The sequence below is a fragment of the Aotus nancymaae genome, unplaced genomic scaffold (assembly GCF_030222135.1).
Source record: "Aotus nancymaae isolate 86718 unplaced genomic scaffold, 86718_ANA_hifiasm-v0.15.2.pri h1tg000057l, whole genome shotgun sequence".
In the NCBI taxonomy this organism is placed as follows: domain Eukaryota; kingdom Metazoa; phylum Chordata; class Mammalia; order Primates; family Aotidae; genus Aotus; species Aotus nancymaae.
The window spans coordinates 32,420,027-32,443,310 of record NW_026988471.1 but is presented as its reverse complement, the minus strand read 5'-3'; the positions used below and the strand labels follow the sequence as shown (position 1 = coordinate 32,443,310).

The following is a 23,284-nucleotide window of genomic DNA, read 5'->3' as shown; positions in this document are numbered from 1 at the left end:
AAAAAAGCTAGAAGCAGAGAAATGAACTCCTCAAGTCCCAGGATCAACTGTCCCATAACTTACAACCTAAAGATCCTTTGTTCTGTTCTAATCAACAATGTGTCAGCTGGGAGCAGTGGCTCACACCTGTAATCCCAGCACTTTGGGAGGCTGAGGCAGGAGGACTACTTGAGCTCACGAGTTCAAGACTAGTCTGGCCAACATGGTGAAATTCCCTTCTCTACAAAAGATACAAAAATTAGCCAGGTGGGCAGGCGACTACAGCCTGCCTGTAGTCGCAGCTACTTGGGAGACGGAGGTTGCAGTAAGCAGAGATTGCACCACTGCACTCCAGCCTGGGCAATAGAGCTAGACCTTGGAAAAAAACCAAAACACACACGAAGAAAACCCCAGCAACAATGACGTATCCCTCATTGCTTTGAATATTTTCCTGCTGACTAAGTATCAGTATCCTTGGCTGCCAACATTTGATCTTTTGGACACCAAAGAGTCCTGTCAGCCTGTGTTGTGAACTACCCCACTTGGCTTTGCATTCTGAAGGACTGGCAGTTTGACGTCTCATTTCCACTCTGATGCCGAAGCAGCAGTATTTCTGCAAGTGTATTAAGCCATCGCCACTTACCGCTTAGCAGCAGACAAGCAAAAATGTTGCATGTAACTCACCTAAAGTGTCTTTGAAGGTATGTTAGAGTGAGATTTTTAATTGTTTCACAAAGATCAGAATTTCTCAATGTTGGTACTATGGACATTTTTGGTTGGATAATTCATTGTTATGCAGGGCTGCTGTGAGCATTTTAGGATGTTTAGCAGCATCCTTGGTCTCTACCCACTAGATGCCAGTAATACACCACTCCCAGTGAGCCTACCAAAAACATCCCCCGACATTGCTAAATGTCTTTTGGAAGGCAAAATTATTCTCAGTTGAGAACCACTGATACAGACTGATGCCATAACATCAAAATGGAAACCAAAACAAGCAATCAAACCCCTAAAATCTTTTCTAGTATCAGAATGTCAGTTTCTTGTGTAGGTAAATGCCTGGCTATTTGACCGAGTTTTTCAGTTTCCAAATGAATACTCGATATCTTCATCAACAAAAACACAGTTGAATGAACATGTCTTTTAGACATCATCTCAACTTGCAAGATTTAACATGTCAGAATTTGACATAATGGAGAACATTTTAAAGGTTTCTAGGTCCAAACTTATTCCTCACCTGACTAACTGGCGGATTTTGGCCTTTGTTTTATTCCTGTATTAATCATTTTCAGTTTTATTTTTGCTTTTTGTCATAAGCTGCTTTAATCCTCTTCTGGAGGAAGTCAGAGGGTAAATATGAACACAGGCATTTTTTTTTCCATTGTGTATAAAGAGTTCTTTTTGTGTGTGTGTGTGAGAGCATTTTACGTCTCTTCCTACTGCCCAGCTACCCAGTCCCATTGAATCTTAAGCGACCTCATAATGACTTGATGTAGAAGGCTTTACCTTTTTAGTAGTAAGTCATCTTCTGTGTTACATTATTACTATTCAGAGTTGTTAGGGGTAAGGAGTGATGCTCAATGAGAAACTATTAGATGTAATTTGTTCTAGAACCAGCTCTGTCAGTTACTGGCAAAAAGGTTACATTTCTAGGTGTCAGTTTCTTTATATTCAAATTCAATTAACATTCACTGAGAGGAACGTGGTTCTGCCAGGACAATACTTGATAGTTCCTCAAAGGCTATTCTGTAGTAGGCTGTGGCTGCTCTGGATGGCAACAACTTTTGAGAATCAAAAGGTTCTCAGTTTTTTGCTTTCATAAATAATCGAGTAAGAATCAGCCATCAATTGTGTTAATCCTTCTTGAATCACAGCCTTTCCCTTTGAGAAAATAAATGTATAAGTTTAATCTCTCTTGTGTAAAATATTAATTCTGCAAGAACGAATATTGAACTCTAGTTGGTAATAGACATGATAAAATGTTTACAAATGAAGTGTACTGCTGTCTGCAACTAATTTTTTTTTTTTTAATTTTAGAGATAGGGTCTTGCTGTGTCACCCAGGCTGGAGTGCAGTGTTGTGATCATAGCTCACTGTAACCTTGAACTCCTGGGCTCAGGTGATCTTCCGGCCTCAGCTTCCCAGTAGCTGAGACTACAGGCACACACCACCACTCTAGGTTTTTTTTTTTTTTTTTTTTTTTTTTTTTTGCAGAGATGGGGTTTTGCTATATTGTCCAGGCTGGTCTCAAACTCCTTGCCTCAAAATATCCTCCCACCTTGGCCTCCCAAAGCACTGGGATTACAGGTGTGGGCCACCATGCTTGGTATTACAATGGATTTTGAAAAAGAAAAAATAAGATAAACCAACGGACAGATAAATGGATAGATGTGTTAAAAAGCATATGTAGTACATTTTTAACTGTTGAATTGAATTGGTGGGATATGGGTATTAACTGTAAAACTCTTTCAAATTTTTGGTTTGAACATTGTCATTATAAAATGGGGGATGGAAATTCCTCACATTATTCTTAATTTATCTCTTTCAAACATCTAGTGGTTTGGGATTTGGTGAACAAGTCATGTTCATTGGCCTTATGGCTGTATAACTATTAATCATATAAACTAAAAAAAGTCTCAGTTTTCAGTCTAAGTGGCTCACCTGTCCCTTTGAACATTTTAGATGCTATTCTCTGTATGTTTCCAAAGTTTTGTTAATGGATTTCCTTCCTTCTTTTCTTTCTTTTTCCTTTTTTTTTTTGAGGCAGAGTCTCACTCTGTTGCCCAGGTTCGAGTGCAGTGCAGTGTGATCTTGGCTCACTGCAACCTCTGCCTCCTGGGCTCAAGCGATCCTCCCACCTCAGCCTCCTGAGTAGTCAGGACTGCAGGCGTGCATGCACCACCATGACTAATATTCTAATTTTTGTAGAGGCACGTGATATGGCTTGGATCTGTGTTCCCACCCAAATCTCCTGTTGAATTGTCATCCTCAGTGTTGGAGGTAGAGCTTGGTAGGAGGTGATTGGATCATGAGATGGATTTCTTATGCATCCCTTTGGCACTGTTCTCACAATAGTAGTTGTCACAAGATCTGGTCATTTAAAAGTATGTGGCTCCTCCCACCTCTCTCTGTTGCTCCTGCTTTTGCCATGTGTTGGATGTGCAAGCTCCCACTTGGCCTTCTGCCATGATTGTAAGCTTCCAGATGCCTCCTCAGAAGCAGATGCTGCTATGCTTCCTGTGCAGCCTGCAGAACTGTGTGCCAATAAAACCTCTTTTCTTACAAATTACCCAGTCTCAGGTATTTCTTTATAGCAATACAAGAACAGCCTAATAAACAGGGTCTCCCTATGTTGCCCAGGCTGGTCCTGAATTCCCGAGTTCATGTGATCCTCTTGCTTCAGCCTCTCAAAGTGCTAGAATTACAAGCATGAAGCACCATGGCGGGCGTTAATGGATTTCTTAAGGTGGGACAATCAGAATTATTCCAAATGCTCCAAGTCTCAAAGTTTTGTTGTTGTTTTCCTGAGATGGGATCTCACTATGTTGCCCAAACTGACTCCAAACTTCTGGGCTCTGTGCTTGCTTCGGCAGCACATATACAAACTTCTGGGCTCCAGCAATCCTCCTGCCTCAGCCTTCTGAGTAGCTGGGACTACAGGTGAAAATCTCAAAGTTTTGTTTAAGGGTAATAGGAAGTTATTTTTTTATTTGTTTCCTATAGTCTCTGTATAATGCTGAACCAGGCTAACTGCTTTTTAAGGAATCCCTACCTTATATAGGCTAATGGCATACTCATACACTGATTATTCAAATTGAAACATCCAAAATTTCTTTAACTCCCTCCTTTCCTACATATCATATACAATTAATCTCAAGAACAATCAACTTTACCTTTTAAATATTTTGAAAGTTTTTACATCCTCTCTATTATCATTGCCTTGATTCAAACCTATCTTTGGAGTCTTCTTTTGGTCTTCAATATTTTTCTCTCTCTAATCTGTCCTCCTCCTCATTGCCTTCAGAGATTTTTTTTTCCCAGAATGCAAATGTATTCATGTCGTCCTTTTGAGATGGAGTCTTGCTCTGTTGCCCAGGCTGGAGTGCAGTGGCATGATCTTGGCTCACTGCAACCTCTGCCTCCTGGGTTCAAGTGATTCTCTTGCCTCTGCCTCACGATTAGCTGGGACTACAGGCATGCATCACCACGCTCAGCTAATTTTTGTATTCTTAGTAGAGACGGGGCTTCACCACATTGGCCAGGATGGTTTTGATCTCCTGTGATCTGCCCACCTTGGCCTCCCAAAGTGCTGGGATTACAGGCATGAGCCACTGCGCCCTGCCAACATTGTGAACTTTTTAGGAGAACTTATGTTTTAGAAACACATACTAAAGTATTTACAGATGGAATGATGAAATATCTGGGGTTTACTTCCAAGATAATATGGGAAGAGGATAACATGGGTAGGGATATAAATTAAATAAGTGACCATGAATTGAAAATTGTTATAGTTAGATAATAAATGGGGGTTCATTATACTACTTTGTCTATTTTGTATATGGTTGAAATTTTCCATTACAAAAAGGATTCTTTTAACTCTAAACAGTTCTCAAAAATACTTACATGTTTCAGAAGGGTAAACACTACTGTTAACCTCCTGGAACCATCTTATCTTTGCTCCTTTTCTCCCCTCCCTCCTCCAATATGTACCCCATGATTCAGCTCTATCAAGTTACATGTTATTCCTAGAATGTACTCTTTCAAATATACCCTTTTTCTTCTTGAACAATGACTTTGTATCCTTTTATATCCAGCTTAAATGTGACCAACCCTAGGGAATCTTTCCTGACTCATCCCAATACAGTTAGCTATCTCCTTTCTCTGAATTCCCACAGAACATTTTGGGAACATCCTCTTTTACGAAATACGCATTTATGTATTATAAGATGATTATTGTAACCTTTTAAAAATATTGATCTGTTAAACAGTAAAATCCTATGGGATAAATTCCATATTCTTCATGTTTGTGCAATACACAGCACAAAAGCATATGTTTAGAAACACCAAGTGAGGCAGGGCGCAGTGGCTCACACCTATAATCCCAACACTTTGGGAGGCCAAAGCGGGCAGATCATTTGTGGGCAGGAGTTCAAGACCACCCTGGCCAACCTGGTGAAATCCTGTCTCTACCGAAAAAAAAAAAATACAAAACTTAGCTGGGCGTGGTGGTGGGTGCCTATAATCCTAGCTACTCAGGAGGCTGAGGCAGGAGAATTGGAGTGCCTATAATCCCAGCTACTCAGGAGGCTGAGGCAGGAGAATTGCTTGAACTAGGAGGTAGAGGTTGCAGTAAGCCGAGATTGCGCCACTACACCCCAGACTGGGTAATGCAGTGAGACGCTCAAAAAAAAAAAAAAAAAAGAAAAGAAAAGAAATACCAAGTGAATCCTCTTGTATGAAAATATATTCTGAATTTTGTCCCTTGACTTTTGTTACCTAAATGTAAATCCTGGCTCCTACTAGACTGTACTTCCTGAAGTTTTGGTTGAGGAAAATTTTTAAAACTGGCGACTGAAGCTCAAAACAATTTTCCAAATATGTTAGCCTCTCATCTACAAGTTAGATATGTGATGGTATTCCAAATAGTTGCAGAATTTTATGCATGACACATGTCTCCGTCATCTTTGTAGCTGAAAAAGACAAACCTTCAATTCTTACATAATAAATCCACCATCACTGGCTTAAGTCAACCAAAGTTCCTGCAACTTCCAAAGAGAGGTTGAAAACAGTATTTCTTCTAAAAACATAAAGAATTAAAATAGCATGAGATATTTTACACTGGTTCTGCTTCAAGTTCTGCTTGGCCCTTTTATCTATCTGTAATCATGGCCCTAAGAAACATTTTATGGGAATGAATATGATTGTCCCTCCTGGTGCCAATATTATGTCACTTCTTATAAAAACCAAATATATTTTAAAGCAAACTGTCACTGCTAGTTAATCAGCTAGTCCAACAGTCATGATCTTTTTCATACCTGTCACCATCTGAGATAGTATAATGATTTTTGAGCGTTGCCAAAGGCTTAGCTCTGCAGGAGCACCCTGCCAAAGACTCAGAGCAGCACAGTTGAGAGAACACCTCAATAATAAAAACTGAATGTGTTCTGGGCAGAAGCTAAAGAGAGACTGCAGGGTACAACCACAAATCCGCAGAGTCCTAGGATATTTCTTTGTCCTGCAGTATCCTTTTAATAGAAATGAGTATGTATTAAGCATGACATAACATAATGTCAATTGCATGACAAGGACAGCAGAATCCCAACTCCACAGAATGCTTCCCTTTTCAAGAGGGCATCATCAGTTTTAACATAGACATAGTGAGAGACAGTGTGATTGGATGAAAAAGGCACCTACTTTGTTTCCAGGCAGACTAGGACTAGACTCTTACTGGCTTGTGACCTTCTACGAGGTATATGACTTCTCTAAAATTTATTTTTCTTTTCTGCAAGAGTGCTAATGATGTCTACCTCTGAGTGATGTGAAAATAAATGTTATGTTATTTCCTCTCTCAATAGCAGACACAAGAGAAGGAAAGTAGAAAGAGGCAGATTCAGAATCAAGAGTGACTGGGGAGAGAAATGGATTACAGAGAAATCTCTCCAGCTCCACCATTCGAACTGGGCACTGTCCTTGCCATAAAAAAATAATGATCTCTAAAACACCCTGTCAACTCATATGATTTTGAATGGCAAGCATTCCATGCATAAGTGGAATACTTTCTACTTTTAAAAAACAGAACTGAAAGCTGAGCAGAGTCCAAAGTTCAGTCAAATAAAACTCATGAGTTTTCCAGAACCAAATATGGAGATTTTACCCAATTCTTCAATTTAAAACTGTTTAAAATTCTTGAGTAGTTTATGAGCTCCAGAAATCTGTATTAACTCGAGACTTGAAGAGAGATTCATCCCTGATAGTCACAAGCAAGTTGTTAAAGTGTGGTCAGAAAAGGATATTTCTTCTTCACTCCTTTCATTCTAGGTCTAGGGAGTTCTGTAAAACCAACCCATGTGTGCCAATTCCTAGGAAAGAATCCTCCTGGTACCTTCCCAATGTTAGTTTATGGAAAAGACTCCAAGGAAACTTGGTTCAGCCAAATTTGAATTTTTTTTTAATGGAGTCTGGTTCCATCACAGATTGATCACCTCTTTGCCTGAGTTATTCTGTAGCTTGTCACCCCTCCTTTTGGTCAATTTCTTAATTATTAAGGTCTCTACCATAGTACAAACACCCCAGATGGGAAAAGGACAAACAATTAAAACCACATACACACACTCAAATCAGTTACTTGTTTGTCTCAAAAAAAAAAAAATCACAAAGTCTTGCTCTTGTCACCCAGGCTGGAGTGCAATGACACAATCTCAGCTCACTGCAGCCTCCACCTCCTGGGTTCAAGCGATTCTCCTGCCTCAGCCTCCCAAGAAGCTGGGATTACAGGCGCATGCCACCACACCCAGCTAATTTTTGTATTTTTAGTAGAGACAAGTTTTCGCCATGTTGGCCAGGCTGGTCTCGACCTCCTGACCTCATGATCTGCCCACCTCGGCCTCTAAAAGTGCTGGGTGGGATTGCAGGCATGAGCCACCGCGCCCAGGCTTGTCTGTGATTTTTGAGACAACTAAGCAATAGAAAAGTAGTGACTAGGTGGGGCGTAGTGGTTCGCGCCTGTAATTCCAGCACTTTGGGAGGCCAAGGTGGGTGGATCACTTGAGGTCAAGAGTTCAAGACCAGCCTGGCCAACATGGCGAAACCCCGTCTCTACTAAAAATACAAAAATTAGCTGGGCGTGGTGTCGAATGCCTATAGTCACAGCTACTCAGGAGGCTGAGGCAGGAGAATCACTTGAACCCGGGAGATGGAGGCTGCAGTGAGCGAGATTGCACCACACCACTCCGGCCTGGGTGACGGAGTGAGAATCCATCTCAAAAAAAAAAAAAAAAGAAAAAAAACAGTAAGTAAAACATGCTTCTGGGATTAGATATGAATTGATTTTTTTCCATATTATTTTTCCCACATTACTAGTTCTCTGTCAAAGTTGCACCTGGAACACGCTCAGAGCTGAAACTCTAAGAACACTTACAATACTTTAGCAAATCAGTGGCATAATGATCTTCGCAAGGGGCTTAGAACCTATTGTGGGGTAAAGATCAATCCACCTAAACCAACACTAAGTTAAGTGTAAAGATAGGGCAGCATTTGGCAAATAGAGACTTCAGAAAATAAAATTACCAATCTATCCAAATAGAAACTTAAAAGGTAGGATATCTGCAGTCACAGAAATCATTTATACATTGAGTCAAATCTCCACTTACAATAGGGGCATTAAGCTTTCTATTACCCCAAATTCTACAGACTATAATCCAGGAAGGTATATTTTTAACTTACTATTTCTTTTTTTCTAAATCATATTTCCCCTCTGTCCTCTTGAAAAGTGAAGAAAGTTCTGATGATTACAGTCATCACTAAAGAAAAATGCTCTTTGAGTCAGCTCAGAAATTAAATGTTTTTCAGGATTTTTTTAATTCAAAGAAGGCTACCTTTCACATTCATACTCAGGTTGCTTTAGAAAGAAACACTATAATAGCAACTCTTGTCACAAAGCTGTTCACATGTTTTTCCCCTACCTCTAAGCCCTGGCCATTACAATATGCACTGTAAAACCATCAGGCAACATGCACTGCCATTTTTATGACCTTGACAACACTCTGATGATGCTGTCATACAATGAACTGAATTGCCACATGGGGAAATTGACAGATACTGAAGTCTCCATTATTCTAGCAAGTTAAGACTCTCTCAGTTATGGGCAGATAATTGTGCAGAGGGAAATGATCACAGTGGGCACGATTCATGGTGGCCAGAGTGTACTATACCACCATAGGAATACAGGTGCTGTACCCAGGCAGAACTTTCAAGAATTCCGATGGTTTTGTTGGGCAAGGAGTATGCAGGCTGAAGAGCAGACTGCAGTTTTCATATCTCAGGAAACAACCACATGGTCTCTAAAAGCTGAATGTTACATCATGCCATGTTGGTATAACCCCAACTTGACCACATGAGTCCTTCAAGGGAGAAAAGTGATCACTTAAGTTTCTTTAAAAATATTACCCTAAGATGGCTAGGTGCAGTGGCTCACATCTATAATCCCAGCACTTTGGGAATCTGAGGCGTGTAGATCACCTGAGGTCAGGAGTTCAAGACCAGCCTAGCCAACATAGTGAAACTTCATCTCTGCTAAAATTACAAAAATTAGCTGAGCGTGGTGGCACGTGCATGTAGTCCCAGCTACTTAGCAGGCTGAGGCAAGAGAATTGCTTGAACCTGGGAGGCAGAGGTTGCAGTGAGCCAAGATCACGCCACCGCACTCCAGCCTGGGTAACAAAAAAAAAAAAAAAAAAAATTACCCTAAGTAAATACTGTGTCTGCAGACTAAGCTGACCCTGTTTCCAAAGTCAGACATCCACAGGCTTTGGAAATACCATGAGTGGCATGTCACAAAAGAGTTATCTGTTCACTCTTTGCCGATCAAAAGAGAATACAAATTATACAACTTTTTATCACCAACGATAATTCCATAGATTATGTAAGTGCATTGTCATGAAATAGTTGAAATTGATCTTTCTCTGAAAGATAGCACAAATAATAGAAAAAGCCCGGCACTTGGAGTCAGTAGACAGGAGACATAACTGAGCTCTGATAGTTACTTTTCCCATGGCCATAAACAAGTCACTCATTTTCCCTCGCCCTCTGTTTCCTCTTTGAAAACAACAGTGATGGTATCCTCCCTCTTTCATGGGATTGTGGCAAAGGCAAGCAAGTGCTTTATGCCAGCATATATAAATGCAGGGGTTTGTCTTCTCAATACCAAAGATGCACTCAAAGATCGAAGCACAGTGACTCTACACACCACAGACGCTGAAGCTATAATAATCACTTGAAACAGCAAAAACCCCAAAGCCTCCAAATCTCATAGAGCAGTAGGGACATGACACTGAAGCTGTTAACTCCAGGGGCTGTAACCCATTAATACCAAGGGAAAGGAGGAGCCAAGTAAAGGTAACTTTTTGGAAGCAGACGTCTTTGAAACAAACAATCGGGCAAAAACAAAGAAACAAAATAGGTATTGTATCCCAGAATTTGTTTCCTTATTGTAAAAGATGCCCCCAGAACCAATCAAGCATTTTATTTTCTTTCAAACCAGCTCTGGAGTATGACTTGTGGACTCTGTCATGATTCTGAGTCCACTTCACGTGTCCCCATATAACACCCTCTGTACAATGCCAATTTCTACGGAAATGAGCAATTCCTAGCAAGAACTGGAGGCAATTCCCAGTGGTTGTGGTCTAGCAAACCACATCACTTACTACTATTCAGTTGGGCTTAGCTTTAGAGGCAGCAGGCAGGTGGGCTTAAAGTTTAAAAATTCTTTTTTCATGCTATAAATAGCTTGATCTTCAAAATGTGTAATCTTGTCAGCACGACCTTGCAGAAACATTGATAACTTTCTCAGAGATATCTACACATACGTAAGTGCTTAATTTTCTTCCTGATTAATCAAAGGTCCCCTTGCTGATTATGTACTACCTGGTGCTCTTTCTCCTTATCTCCAACCCAGATTTTGAAACTTAACCTAAAGTGGAGGAACGTGGACAGCTAAATGACATTCTTAAAAGGATTCAGGAGGCAGGTTTCTGTAAGGGTTCTGTGTGCCTGATGACCCAGAAAATCCACAGGTTCATGGCCCACTGATGAGACTGCCAGTGTTTTAGATATGCAAGTGGTGTGCAGAGAAGTGTGACTAAGGGCGAATGGCAGGTGTGGGCAGCAGAGAAAAGCACACCTCTCCTCCCTCTCCACTGCCAGCTAGTCCCCTGCCCTGTGACCCACCCCCTACAGCCACAGCTCAACTAAATGGAGCACAGTGGCAGAGTGCATGGTTTCTATTCATCAACAACCTACTCAGACAACCAGCCTTCCAGGCTGAGCCACGGGAAACGGGTCTGATAATAGCTTTATCAACACTAAGCCAGCTATTTGGGGTGGGGCATGGGTGGAGTGGCTGTCCTCCAAAGGAAAGGAGTGACAGGAAAAATGGAGGGAAAGGCCAGAAGGGGCGTGGGAGCCATGTGCTGGAGGTTAATAACAAAGTTCCAGTTGCTGTTCTTACCAACATGAAGACCATCACTGAACTATTTTCAAAGAGAAAAACACGCCACCAGCCAGTGATCCTGTAGAGCCTGGGCTTGGATTGTCACAGGGGGAAACCCAGCCCTTCCTGTAACGGAGAGCTCAAAAAGGCCATAACACACATTGTGTGTATAATCATATTGTGCTGGAAATACTCTCATTTGCATGTCGTGAGTTTTTAGATTTAAATGGGTGGGATTCCCCTTTTATTTTTTAATATGTACAGGTTCTAAAGTCAGATCTAAGTGTCCCTCCTGTCTGTATGGTCAAGTGACTAAAGGGTTTCTGAACCTCAGTTTCCTATCTATAAAACTGGAATAATAACATTTAATACAGAGTTATTGTGAGGAGACTGAAAATAAACACACTGGCTTAGCACATCATTTGGCATAGTAAGTGCACAATAAATGTAAGGGACTGTTAGCGTGAAAATTATGATGGGAATAGTTAGAAGCCTTGAGCTCTCTCTTTTGGCTCTGCACTGCGACTCTGATAAATTTGCTACAGTTTCCTCATCTTTGAAATGAGAGTTAAATTGCACCTTCTATCATTCCTATCCAGGTCAAAAAGTTTTTGACTCAGTGGATGTACTATCTGCAAGTAAAATAATTACTTTTTATTATTTTGCTATTAATATTTTGAAAAGTCAGGGTATCATGGGTTTTTTGAAATAGTCTATTGGCTTTCAAAAAATACAGCAGTTGGATAATTCAAAGAATCACTGACTCCCATTTAGACATTCCCTTCTGTTATGGGAGGCTCGACGATTCCAGAGACAAAATTTCACCAGAGAGTTCTTTTCCACTACCAACCTATGGAAAAACTGAAACTATACCAGAAACCAATGCCCTAAAGAATGACCCAGGAGGACCGCCAGCTTCCAGCAGTCAGACAGGGAAGTCACAGACCACATGGCCATGGCCTGACCCAAGAACCTCACTCACACAAATGCCATAACGAGGAACAGAGAAATGGGACTATTTTTCCTCATTGGTCACTCTAGGTTTTGTGGATTCTTCTACATTTCAAGGAAAAGAAGGTGGAGAACTTCTCAATGTTAAACTAGCCATTTGTTTAGACAGGGCATCGGAAGCTGCTTCCATCAGACAACATGGGTTGCTGCAGTACTCAAGACCCGCTGTGTTGAGGGAAACTTGACCGCAGAAGTAGTGTGCCCCGGGTCATTTTTAATCCATTCTCCACAAACAACAGGGGGTGGTGAAGGTGGAAAGAGAACAGTGTTCCCTCATGGTAGGTGGCAGAGGGTGAAAGAAATTGTCTAACTTGAGCCTGTAGGACAATCCATTTGTCACACGAGGAATTAAGCCCACTCCAGGGTTGTCAGGCTTATCAGAAGCAAAACAATGATTTGGTAAAACGTCAAATAAAAACAGCCCCTCTCTGCTCACCCTCCTTGAGGTCCATGTAACCTCCAGAAACAGAAACCTGTTTGATATTTCCCTGCAGCCTCTGATTCAAAGACCTGTCGCTTTCAGAGGTTTACGTCATCAGTTCAAAGCTCTGCCCTCTCTCTTTTCCCCTTTTGCCTATCCTCTGAAGCATTCTGTCTGGTGACTACCAAGGAAGGACAAAAGTCACTGAACAACCATGGTGCTTGGTTTGCTGCTCTCCCAAGAGCAAGCACCATTACTGCTGAATGAGCCTGAGGAAGGGCCGGTCCTCCCAGAGTTAATCATCAGCTGCAGGCAATGCTTTCCCCAGCCAGGTCATAAACAAGGAAGAAACAGCCCGAGCATCATGAAAACACTAAAACAAGGAAGACCAGGAGCAGCTGAACATTTTAAAGTAATGAAGGTGAATTAGCTTGTTTGGGGTGGCGGGGGGTCGGGGGGCACAGGAAAGTAGCTACAAAATACAGCTTTCAATTAGTTGGAAAGCAGGCAAGAAATCTAAATATAATTCCTAATGTGTTATTTTGTCAAATTTTCTATATTGCAGACAGTTCTACATAGTTAAATGAGATATTCTCAAAAATTGAATAGGAAAAGTCAAGTCAACCATACAATAAATTCACAAGTCATTTTAAACAACTATGTTTTCAGGTTTCAGTGGTAGAAACAGATTAAAATCAAATCTAGTCATCAACTCACTTCAATGAAGGCTCTACTTCATAACCTGACTCTTGGCTTTGAATCTAAACACCATGGACCAGAAAAATCTTTAACACTGGGAAACAAACTCGCTGTTTCCTAGACAGGAATGAACCCATATGCCCCGTTCATCCTCAAAGTTATGACACCATTGCCGAAAATAACAGGTTCTAAAAAAAGGGCTGTAAAAACACCAATGGCTGCTAACAGGTACAAATAAAATATCTCCTATCATGCCAGAGAGAAACCAAAATCAAAATCAAAAGTTGTTGGTGGCTTGCAATACACACACACACACACACGGAGAGAGAATGAAAGAGAGAGGAAAGTTCTCCAGTTACTTACTGGGGTGGTTTTGTCGCGGTATTTTTCACATCAGCACTCTGCCTGTCCAGCTGCCAAGTGCCGGAGCACGCCGAGAGCAGCTGTTTCCTTCAGGCTGGGGCTCTGAGTCTTAACCAGTCACATGCACCTCCTGATAAATACCGCCTGCCACCGTGCCAGGAGGTCAGAAACTGAAGATCATTCTTCTCCTCACTCACAAACTGCCTCATAACCCCTGAGTTGGCTCAGCCATCTCATGAGCCTGCAGAGCAGGACATTCCACAATTTGTTTTCCTTCAGTGACAAAAGCCAAACAGCTGATAAGTCACACTGGAGGGCAGGTCACTACAAGTGGAAAGTTAAACGTGTGTGTGTGCAGGGGAGTTGGGGAGACCGGCGGGCTCCACGCTCTCTCATCTCACTCAAGTTTTCACTGGGGAAAACTGATCCTTCTAGAAGAGCAAGAGAAAGGATCGGGAACTCAGACAGCAGGTGGAAGTTGTTCTGTGTTCCAGGTGACCCCGGAGCACAACAACTGCTTGGTTTCGTTTTCTCGGAATCCCAGGCTCCAGTTTGTTAGATGAGCCGCAAGCCTGACTAAGTGACTGGGACTGGGGCAGGCAGACTCTCACCATCAGAGAATGCTTAGGTTAGAATTCCAAGTCCGGGGCTCCTGAGCCAGGGGAGGCTGAGGGGCAAATATGGGAGGGGTTAATGAAGACTATCAAAGGCAGCTTTATCTAAAGAGCTCGTGGAAGTGATTTCAGCTAGTTTAAGACCGAACTTCCGCATGGCTATCTGTTGGATTGCGTCAAGCAGTTGAGATTATCAGCGAGTGTGAGTGCAAACAGAAATTATCACCAAGTTTACAACACACTTTACAGACGCGCGCTGCTGCCCCCTTTGGTGTGCTGGGAACTTGGACCAAACTGCCGTTTTCTGTCCGGCTCACGAACGTGGCAAACCATCCCTGACGTTTTGTTGGATTCAGATGTCTCCCCCGAGCTGGTGTTCCCACCCTTCCCTTTTCATCCTCCTTTCCCAGGAAAGCCCTTGGAGTTATCTGACTTTGCATAGTGTCCGACCTTAGGTGTCTGACTTCTTGGTATAGTCAGGGTGACGCTTCCCCAAATCAGTGTCTGAGCCAGCCCTTCAGGTAGAGATATGACTCAGAGGCAGCCTATTTGGCAAAATGAACACCTAAAAAAGATGGTTGAAGTCCCCCAGGGGATTTCTGAACCATAATGAGCCTGTTAAACTATCGACCCTGATTTTTAATATGCGATATCTTAATATAAGCGAAAGTGTGAGTCATCTTTTATATTTAGGCTTCGTCTCATAATAATTTAGTGTTAATCAAACCAGAAGTTTCCCTCCTTAACAGAAGATACAGTGTTTTCTAGAATAACAGAAAAAGACAAAAAACCCTCAGTCTCACCATACTATCAGAGGAGTAATTTGTTATCAACTTGTGAGAGCCCAAAGAGCAAATGGGAAAATTTTCTAAGCACCAAAACAAATCCTTTTCTCAGCATTTGAAGTTAGTAATAGAAGTAAACTTCAGATATAAAAATGCAATGTACTAAAATACACATTACCTTCACAGGCATTTTTGCTTATGTGTTGATGTGACAATCTTCAATCAGAAACAGAAAAAGAGGCCTACTGAGGATTTGAAACATTATTTTGATTTGCTTACACCCTTGTATTTACAGTAATGTGAATTGTGATCTGATGGCATCCATCAGTCACTTTATTTACAATCGACTGGGTTAATGATTCTGATGATCCATTGCATGCCACATAAAGAAAGAGAGACTTGTAGAAGCTCTTCAATGCCCAACAGAGACAACAGCCTCAGGAAAGGTAAGTTGTATTAGTCCATCCTCACATTGCTATGAATACTTGAGACTGGGTAATTTATATAAAGAAAAGAGGTTTAATTGGCTCATGGTTCTGCAGGCTGTACAGGAAGCATGATACTGGCATCTCCTTGGCTTCTGGGGAGGCCTCATGAAATTTACAATCATGGTGGAAGGAAAAGGGGGAGATGTGTCACATGGCTGGAGCAGAAGCAAGACAGAGAGGGGATCTTTTAAATGACCAATACTTGCCAGAATTCACTATTGGCTTGTTGGTGGGGTGGATCTTAAGCCTATAATCCCAGCACTTTGGGAGGCCGGGACGGGTGGATCACCTGAGGTCAGGAGTTCAAGACCAGCCCGGCCAACATGGAGAAACCCTGTCTCTACTAAAAATACAAAAATTAGCCAGGCATGGTGGCATGTAATCCCAGCTACTCGGGAGGCTGAGACAGGAGAATCACTTGAACCTGGGAGGCAGAGGTTGCAGTGAGCTGTGATGGTACCACTGCACTCCAGCCTGAGCAACAGAATGAGACTGTCTCAAAACAAACAAAAAACAAAAAAACTCACTCACTGTCATGAGAACAGCACCAAGAGGATGGTACCAAACCATTAATGAGAAATCTGACCCCACGATCCAATCACCTCCCACCGGGCCCTACCTCCAACATTGGGGATTACATCTCAACATGAGATTTGGGTGAGGACAACATCCAAACTATGTCATAAGTATAGAGCAGGACTCCCCAACCCCCATGCCATGGACAGGTACCTGTCCGTGGTCTGTTAAGGGGCCAGGCCGCACAGTAGGAGGTGAGCAGCAAGCAAGTGAACACAACCACCTGAGCCCTGCCTCCTATCAGAACAGCTGTGGCATTAGAGTCCCATAGGAACATGAGCCCTATTGTGAACTGTGAATGTGAGGGATCTAGATTGCATGCTCCTTATGAGAGTCTAATGCCTGATGATCTGAGGTGGAACAGTTTCATCCTGAAACCATCCCCATCTCCCCACTCCTAGTCTGTGGAAAAATTGTCTTCCATCCCTGGTGCCAAATAGGTTGGGGACCACTGGTGTAGAGATTCTTTTCTAGTTCTTTTTTTTTTTTTTTTTTTTTGAGTTGGAGTGTCTCACTCTGTAGCCCCAGACTGGAGTGCAGTGGTGTGATCTTGGCTCACTGCAACCTCTACCTCCTGGGTTCAAGTGATTCTCCTGCCTCAGCCTCTTGAGTAGCTGGGACTATAGGCACATGCCACCATGTGCAGCTGATTTTTTTTTTTTTTTTTTTTTTTGTATTTTTAGTAGAGACAGGGTTTCACCATGTTAGCCAGGGTGGTCTTGATCTCCTGACCTTGTGATCCATCTGCCTTGGCCTCCCAAAATGCTGGGATTACAGGCATGAGCCACTGTGCCCAGCTTTTTTCTAGTTCCATAGCCAAGAGAGGAAGGGATGGATCCTAAATCCTTCCTGTGAAGCAAACTGTTAACACAGAGGTCAAGACCCAGGACCCTTTCAGCCAGAGTCCAGGAGTTTGACTAAAGGTTCTACAATGACACAGCCTTGCAAAGAAATGGGGAGATCCCATCTTTTTGCTCATCCTCGCTACCAGTTCCAAGCATTGCCTTTGACTCAAGAAGAGGTTCCCTCTTCCTGTCAAGAGGCCACTTCCCGCCTGGGCTTTGTGTCTCACCCTGTGCCTCCCACCTGCTTAGAACTCTCAACAACAACCATGCCTTCTCTCCCTCTCAGCTCACACTCCTCCTTAGCTAAACACTCTCACGTTCTCACATTGTCTTTATATCTTAACAACAATCTTTTTGATCTTTTGCTCTTTTAATTACTGCCTTAACTCCTGCATTTCCGCTACAACTAAGCTCCTGAAAAAATACGTATCTCCACTATCTCACATCCCATTTGGTCTCAACCTGCTTGTAGCTTGGCTTTTTGTCCCCACTTCACTGAAACTGCTCTTCCCAAGTCCCCAAAGACCAAGGGCAACTGACACTTTCTTGCTTTTATCTTACTTGACCTTTTGGCTCTATCTTACCCAACTGACCAAGCACTCCTTGCAAAGTTCTCTCATGGTTTCTATAAAATTTTACTACTATCTCCTTTATCCTCTGGTCTGGACTTCTCTTCTGCTATCTGCCCCTTAAGTGTAAAAATCTTCTCTTCTCGTCTTGCACTCTTAACATCCTTCATATGTTCTGATTTATTACTGAAGATCCACTGTGATTTCCTAATTCATCACCTTGCCTCCACAAAGCCTGCCTCTGCTCTCAACGTATGTCTTACACTTTAGGACTGAAAGCATCTTGGGGTCATCTTAGGCAAGTCTGTATTCCCAGAACCTACGATAGCGCTTGACTCCCACTCTGGCTGGCTGCTGCTTTTGTACATTTCGCTGTGGTTGCATTTCTTTCTGTATTATAATTAGGTCTACATTTGTCTATGTTCCACCCAAACTTTATCAACCTAAGAGAAAGCTTATGACTTATTCATTATATATCCTACAATGCCTAATACAATGCCTGGCATGTAGGAGACACGTGGTGGAAACAATGCTCAAGGAATAAATGAATAATTAAAGAGAAGGATCTTCTGTCTAGCCCATTAAGAAAAAATATAAGAAAAATTTGCAAAACTTGATTCTATATTAGGCTACCCAAAAAATTCAAGTAATTTCTTTCCAAAAGAAATTGGCCATATTCTATGATCACGCGGTAATAAAACTATACATTAATTACGAAAGTATAAGTCAAAAAGACCCTAAGCTCTCGGGGAAACTTTAGAGTTCTTTTTTTTTTTTTAATCATTGATTGGAGAATAAATTAAAACCACAACTACAGAATGAATGTTTAGAAGGTTTCAATGATGAGAATACCACATGTCAAATATTGGGAGACGTAGCCAAAATAATAATTAGAAGCAAACTGACCCAAGAAGAAGTCAAAACACAAATCAGTAACCATGGAAAAATGTAAAAGTTAATAAGAAATTATTTCCAAATAAAGCTTTTAGTTCAGATTACTTACACAATCAAGTTCTCTCTGAGCTTCAAGCACAATGAATTTCCTGGGTATATGAAGTGTTTAAGTGGACAAAAGTAACAGAAAGCTAACATAATACCCCAACTTAAAAAAAATGATAAAGCATAATAAAGAAAACCACAGACTAACTTCATATGTAAACATAGTTACTCTAAAGATGTAAAAAATAAGGCTGGGCATAGTGGCTCACCCCTGTAATTCCAGTGCTTTGGGAGGCCAGAATGGCAGGATCACTTGAAGCCAGGAGTTTGAGATCAGCAGGGGCAACATAGCAAGACCCCATCTCTATCATAAAAAAAAAAAAATAGCCCAGTGTGATGGCAGATGCCTGCAGTCCTACCAACTTGGGAGGCTAAGGCAGGAGAATCGCTTGAGCCCAGGGATTCAAAGCTGCAGTGAGCTATGATCACACCACGACACTCCAGCCTGGGCAACAGAGAATAACTTTTGGATTGCCACAATAATCTTGAAAAGTCATTCGATAAAATTCAATATCAAATTTTTAATTAGTAAAACAAAGTTAAAAGACTTTTTTTCACATGATACTCCATCTCAAATCACACACAGGCATCATACTTAATGATAAACTACTAGAAGTATTCATGCTAAAATCAGAAACAAGAAAAGGATGCTCATTATCACTACCATCCATTTAGCACTGTTCTAGACATTTAAGCCATTGCAACCATGCAAGAAAAAGAAACTAAAGAAGAACTTTATGAGAAAAATGGAGACGAAAATATTCAACCTGCAGATTGAGTAATGTTCATTTTCTCAGTAGAAAAAACTAAAATTTGCTTGTAAGTAATTAAAAAGTGAGATGAACAGTTACGAATATACAAAAAATATATAAAATAAGTATACGAAATTAATTGTTTTGGCCACAGAACAAGTATATGGAATTATATGAAATTTTCCATAGAACTACCTAAAACTTAGAAAATAAAATAGAAAATAATTCTTATTTATATTATTATTTATAATAGCAACAACAACAACATTTCTAGGAATAAAAGTAGTGAATAACCGGCAGACGCCCTTTTCAGCCTCAGCCCACCTATACCTAGCTGAATATTTTAAAAATATTTTTTAAAAAAGTGAATAACCCATATAAAATATATATACAATTTACTAAGAAAATAAAAAATCAGTTTGATAAATGGGGAGTTATATAATTTTTCTGTATTGAAAAACTTAACATTGTAAATATATTAATTCTCCCCCAAATTAATTTATAAATATAATCAAATTTTGCTTAAAATCTCAAAGAAATTTCTCAAATAGGTCAAAAAACAAATCCTAAAGTTTATTTAAAAGAATAAAAAACTGAGAATGGTAAAGAAAATTTAAAAAAAAAAAGTGAAATATTAGGTACGAAATAGGCTAAAAATAATGAGAATTTAAAGTTTGTTACTGGTGCCAAAAGCAGTAGAGCAATGGAAAAGAGCCAAAAGCCCAGAAATACACATAGAAAGACTACAGTAAATGTTTATTGTATTTGTTAAATATGGTATTTAAACCCAGTGTGAAAAGAATGAACCATTCAGTAACAGATGAAATCATTAACTATTAGGAAAAATAAAGATGCAATCATTACTTCATGCCATACACAAAGTAAAAGCATGGAGGACTAAAGAGTTAAACCTAGAAACAACATACAGACTGCTTGGTGGCTCACGCCTGTAATCCCAGTACTTTGGGAGGCTGAGGTGGGCTGATCACCTGAGGTCAGGAGTTCAAGACCAGCCTGGCCAACATGGTGAAACCCCCTTCTCTACCAAAAATATAAAAAATTGGCTGGATGTGATGGTGAGCGCCTATAGTCCCAGCTACTCGGGAAGGTGAGACAGGAGAATCACTTGAGCCCAGGAGACAGAGGTTGCAGTGAGCTGAGATTGCGCCACTGCACTCAGCCTGGGTGACAGAATGAGACTCCATCTCAAAAAAAAAAAAAAATTACATACAAGCTTGAAGAAAATCATTCTATTGGTTTTATAATCTTAAAATTATTTTGATCATGATTAAATACTTTTATCATGAAAATGTTTTAATCACAATCACAACAGAAGGAACTATAAAGAAAAAAGTTCAATATTTAAACCATAAAATATAAAACTTATATATGTAAAATATAACTAACTATAATCAAAATCAATTTACAAATAACAAAATGAGAATAAAAAGTGAAATACGGCTGGGCACGGTGGCTCACACCTGTAATCCCAGCACTTTGGGAGGCCGAGGTGGCTGGATCATGAGGTCAGGAGTTTGAGACCAGCCTGTCCAATATGGTGAAACCCCATCTCTACCAAAAAATACAAAAATTAGCCAGGCATGGTGGCACACACCTGTAGTCCCAGCTACTCCGGAGGCTGAGGCAGAAGAATCACTTGAACCTGGGAGGCAGAGGTTGCAGTGAGCCGAGATCACACCACTGCACTACAGCCTGGGTGACAGAGACTCTGTCTCAAAAAAACAAAATGAAATACATATGGTAAAGGGTTAATAGGCTAACCGGATATTAATAACTAGTTTATAAGGGAAGAAATACAAATGACCAATATACACATGAAAAATTCAGCTTCCCTAAAAAGGAGTACAAATTAAACAATGATAAGATACCATTTATTATCTATAAACTTGACAAAGATGAACAAATGAAAATTCCCAATGTTGGCAGGAGGTTTGGAAAATGCCACCTTCATACTCTACTGGTAAGAGTATAAATCATACAACATGGGAGGAAGATAATTTTGTAATGTATATCAAAAGCTTTTTAAAATGTGAACACCCTTTAACTCAGCAGTTCCTGTTGTAGAAATATATTCCAAGAAAAGAATATGGATTGCATATGTATAAGGATATTCCATACAGCATTATTTATACTAGGAAAAAATTAGAAACAATCTATGTGCCAAAACTAGTTGAATAAATTAAAACATATTCATAAGATGTAGCACTATGCAATCATTATAAAATGATGAAGTGGCTGGGCGCAGTGGCTCATGCCTGTAATCTCAGCAGTGTCAGAGGCCGAGGTGGGTGGATCACAAGGTCAGGAGATCAAGACCATCCTGGCCAATATGGCGAAACCCCGTCTCTACTAAAAATACCAAAATTACAAAAAATACAAATACAAAAATTAGCCGGGCATGGTGGCATGCGCCTGTAGTCCCAGCTATTCAGGAGGCTGAGGCAGGAGAATCACTTGAACCTGAAAGGCGAAGATTGCAGTGAGCTGAGATTTCACCACTGCGCTCCAGCCTGGGTGACAGAGCGAGACTTTGTCTCAAAATATGATAATAATGTTGAAGCATATTAGTAACATTGAAAACTATTCAGCATCAATTAAATGAGAAATACAAGTTACAAAAGTTTATTCAGTACAATCCCATTTTTCTAAGAAAATATGTGAATATACTAAAAATCTGAAACATTATACATCAAATTTTTAATAGTGGTTATTTCTGGGAGTTGGGGGTCATATAGATTTCCTCCTTCTTTATGCTCATCACCATTTATCTGCTGTTTCTATAATAAATATGTATGAGTTCTTTTTTTTAGGAAGATCTTTTTAAAATAAGAAAAGAGATACTGGACTTACAAAGACACTTAAGTGCTTTAATCCTCTACACAAGGAGAAAAAGCCAAATCATCTACACTGAGAGAGAAAGAAAAAAAAAAGCTTCATCATTCATTAGCAAAACCAGTCACTTCTTCTCAAGTCTTGCTTCTTTAACTTTCTGGTCCTGGACCCAATATTTGACAGCAAATCTCTGAAAGGTTCCAAGCATACAGGAAGAGAGGGAAGAGCCTGAGCACCTCTTATTCTGTTTCTCAGGGAGGTCCCAATGGGCCTTTGTGCCTATCTGAGCCACACCCTTAGGCAGAAATTCCCAAAAGATACACACACTGTCAGATAGTACAACTTTCCCTGCTAGCAGCTCCCTCCTGAAGCTGCGGGTCCATTTGCCCTATGCCAAATTCCACACAAGCTGCCTCAACTTGGGGACGCGAAACCTGCTGTTAGCGTGTCTCATCCCATCTCTCCCTTCCTTTCCTTTCAGGAGACTTTGTATGCAACATTCTCTCATATTCCTCCAGCTCAGTAAATTTCACCTTGTGCAATCTCTTTCAGACACATACACTTTTTTGATACCTTTTCTGCTTCTTTTTCTTACAATACTTGTCTAAAAATCATGGCAAGTTTTCTCTACCCTTCTTGTTCCTCCCTCTTTCTTCCCTTTGAACTATGTTTGTGCCAGAATAAGCACCCAGTCACAGTCAGTTAATTGCAACAAAAAGAAACATTTTTGAAAGCATCAGAGAGTAGAGTTTGTAACCTCTAAAGCTCCAGAATGAAACAAATCAATGTTGGTAACTGAAAAAATATATACTGCCTGCGTTCAATGTGCATTACATTTAGGGATTTATCTATATATTTAGGGAAAATCTCTGCTCTCAATCTCTCGGGGAGAAAACAGAAACATGTAGAAAGGCATATATAAGTAATCGTAATAATACCAAGTAGAATTTCTTAATATATATATAGTTAGTAGGTTACTTATAACAAGCTAACATCTGTGTAAAACACTCATTTATTCTCACAGTAATGATCTAAGGAGATGCTATTATTACCCCTAGATGACTTTTTGTGAGGTTAACTAGCCTGCCAGCAACTAGTAAGCAGCAAAGAGAGATGTAAACCCA

The 23,284-nt window shown here is 40.5% G+C and overlaps 1 protein-coding gene across 3 annotated transcripts in view; it reads right to left on the bottom strand.

The window, feature by feature from the left end:
- RASGRP3 (RAS guanyl releasing protein 3) overlaps nucleotides 1–23,284 on the bottom strand; it is a 128,956-nt gene that overhangs the window by 70,333 nt on the left and 35,339 nt on the right. The window contains exon 1 of one of the 3 annotated variants that reach the window (XM_064363994.1): nucleotides 13,680–13,967. The exons of 1 other annotated variant lie outside the window; for it this stretch is intronic. The gene's annotated coding sequence lies outside the window, so the exon portion shown is untranslated. Of the gene's footprint in view, nucleotides 1–13,679; nucleotides 13,968–23,284 lie in introns of those variants that run through there. One more of the 3 variants, XM_064363991.1, reaches the window with a different exon arrangement.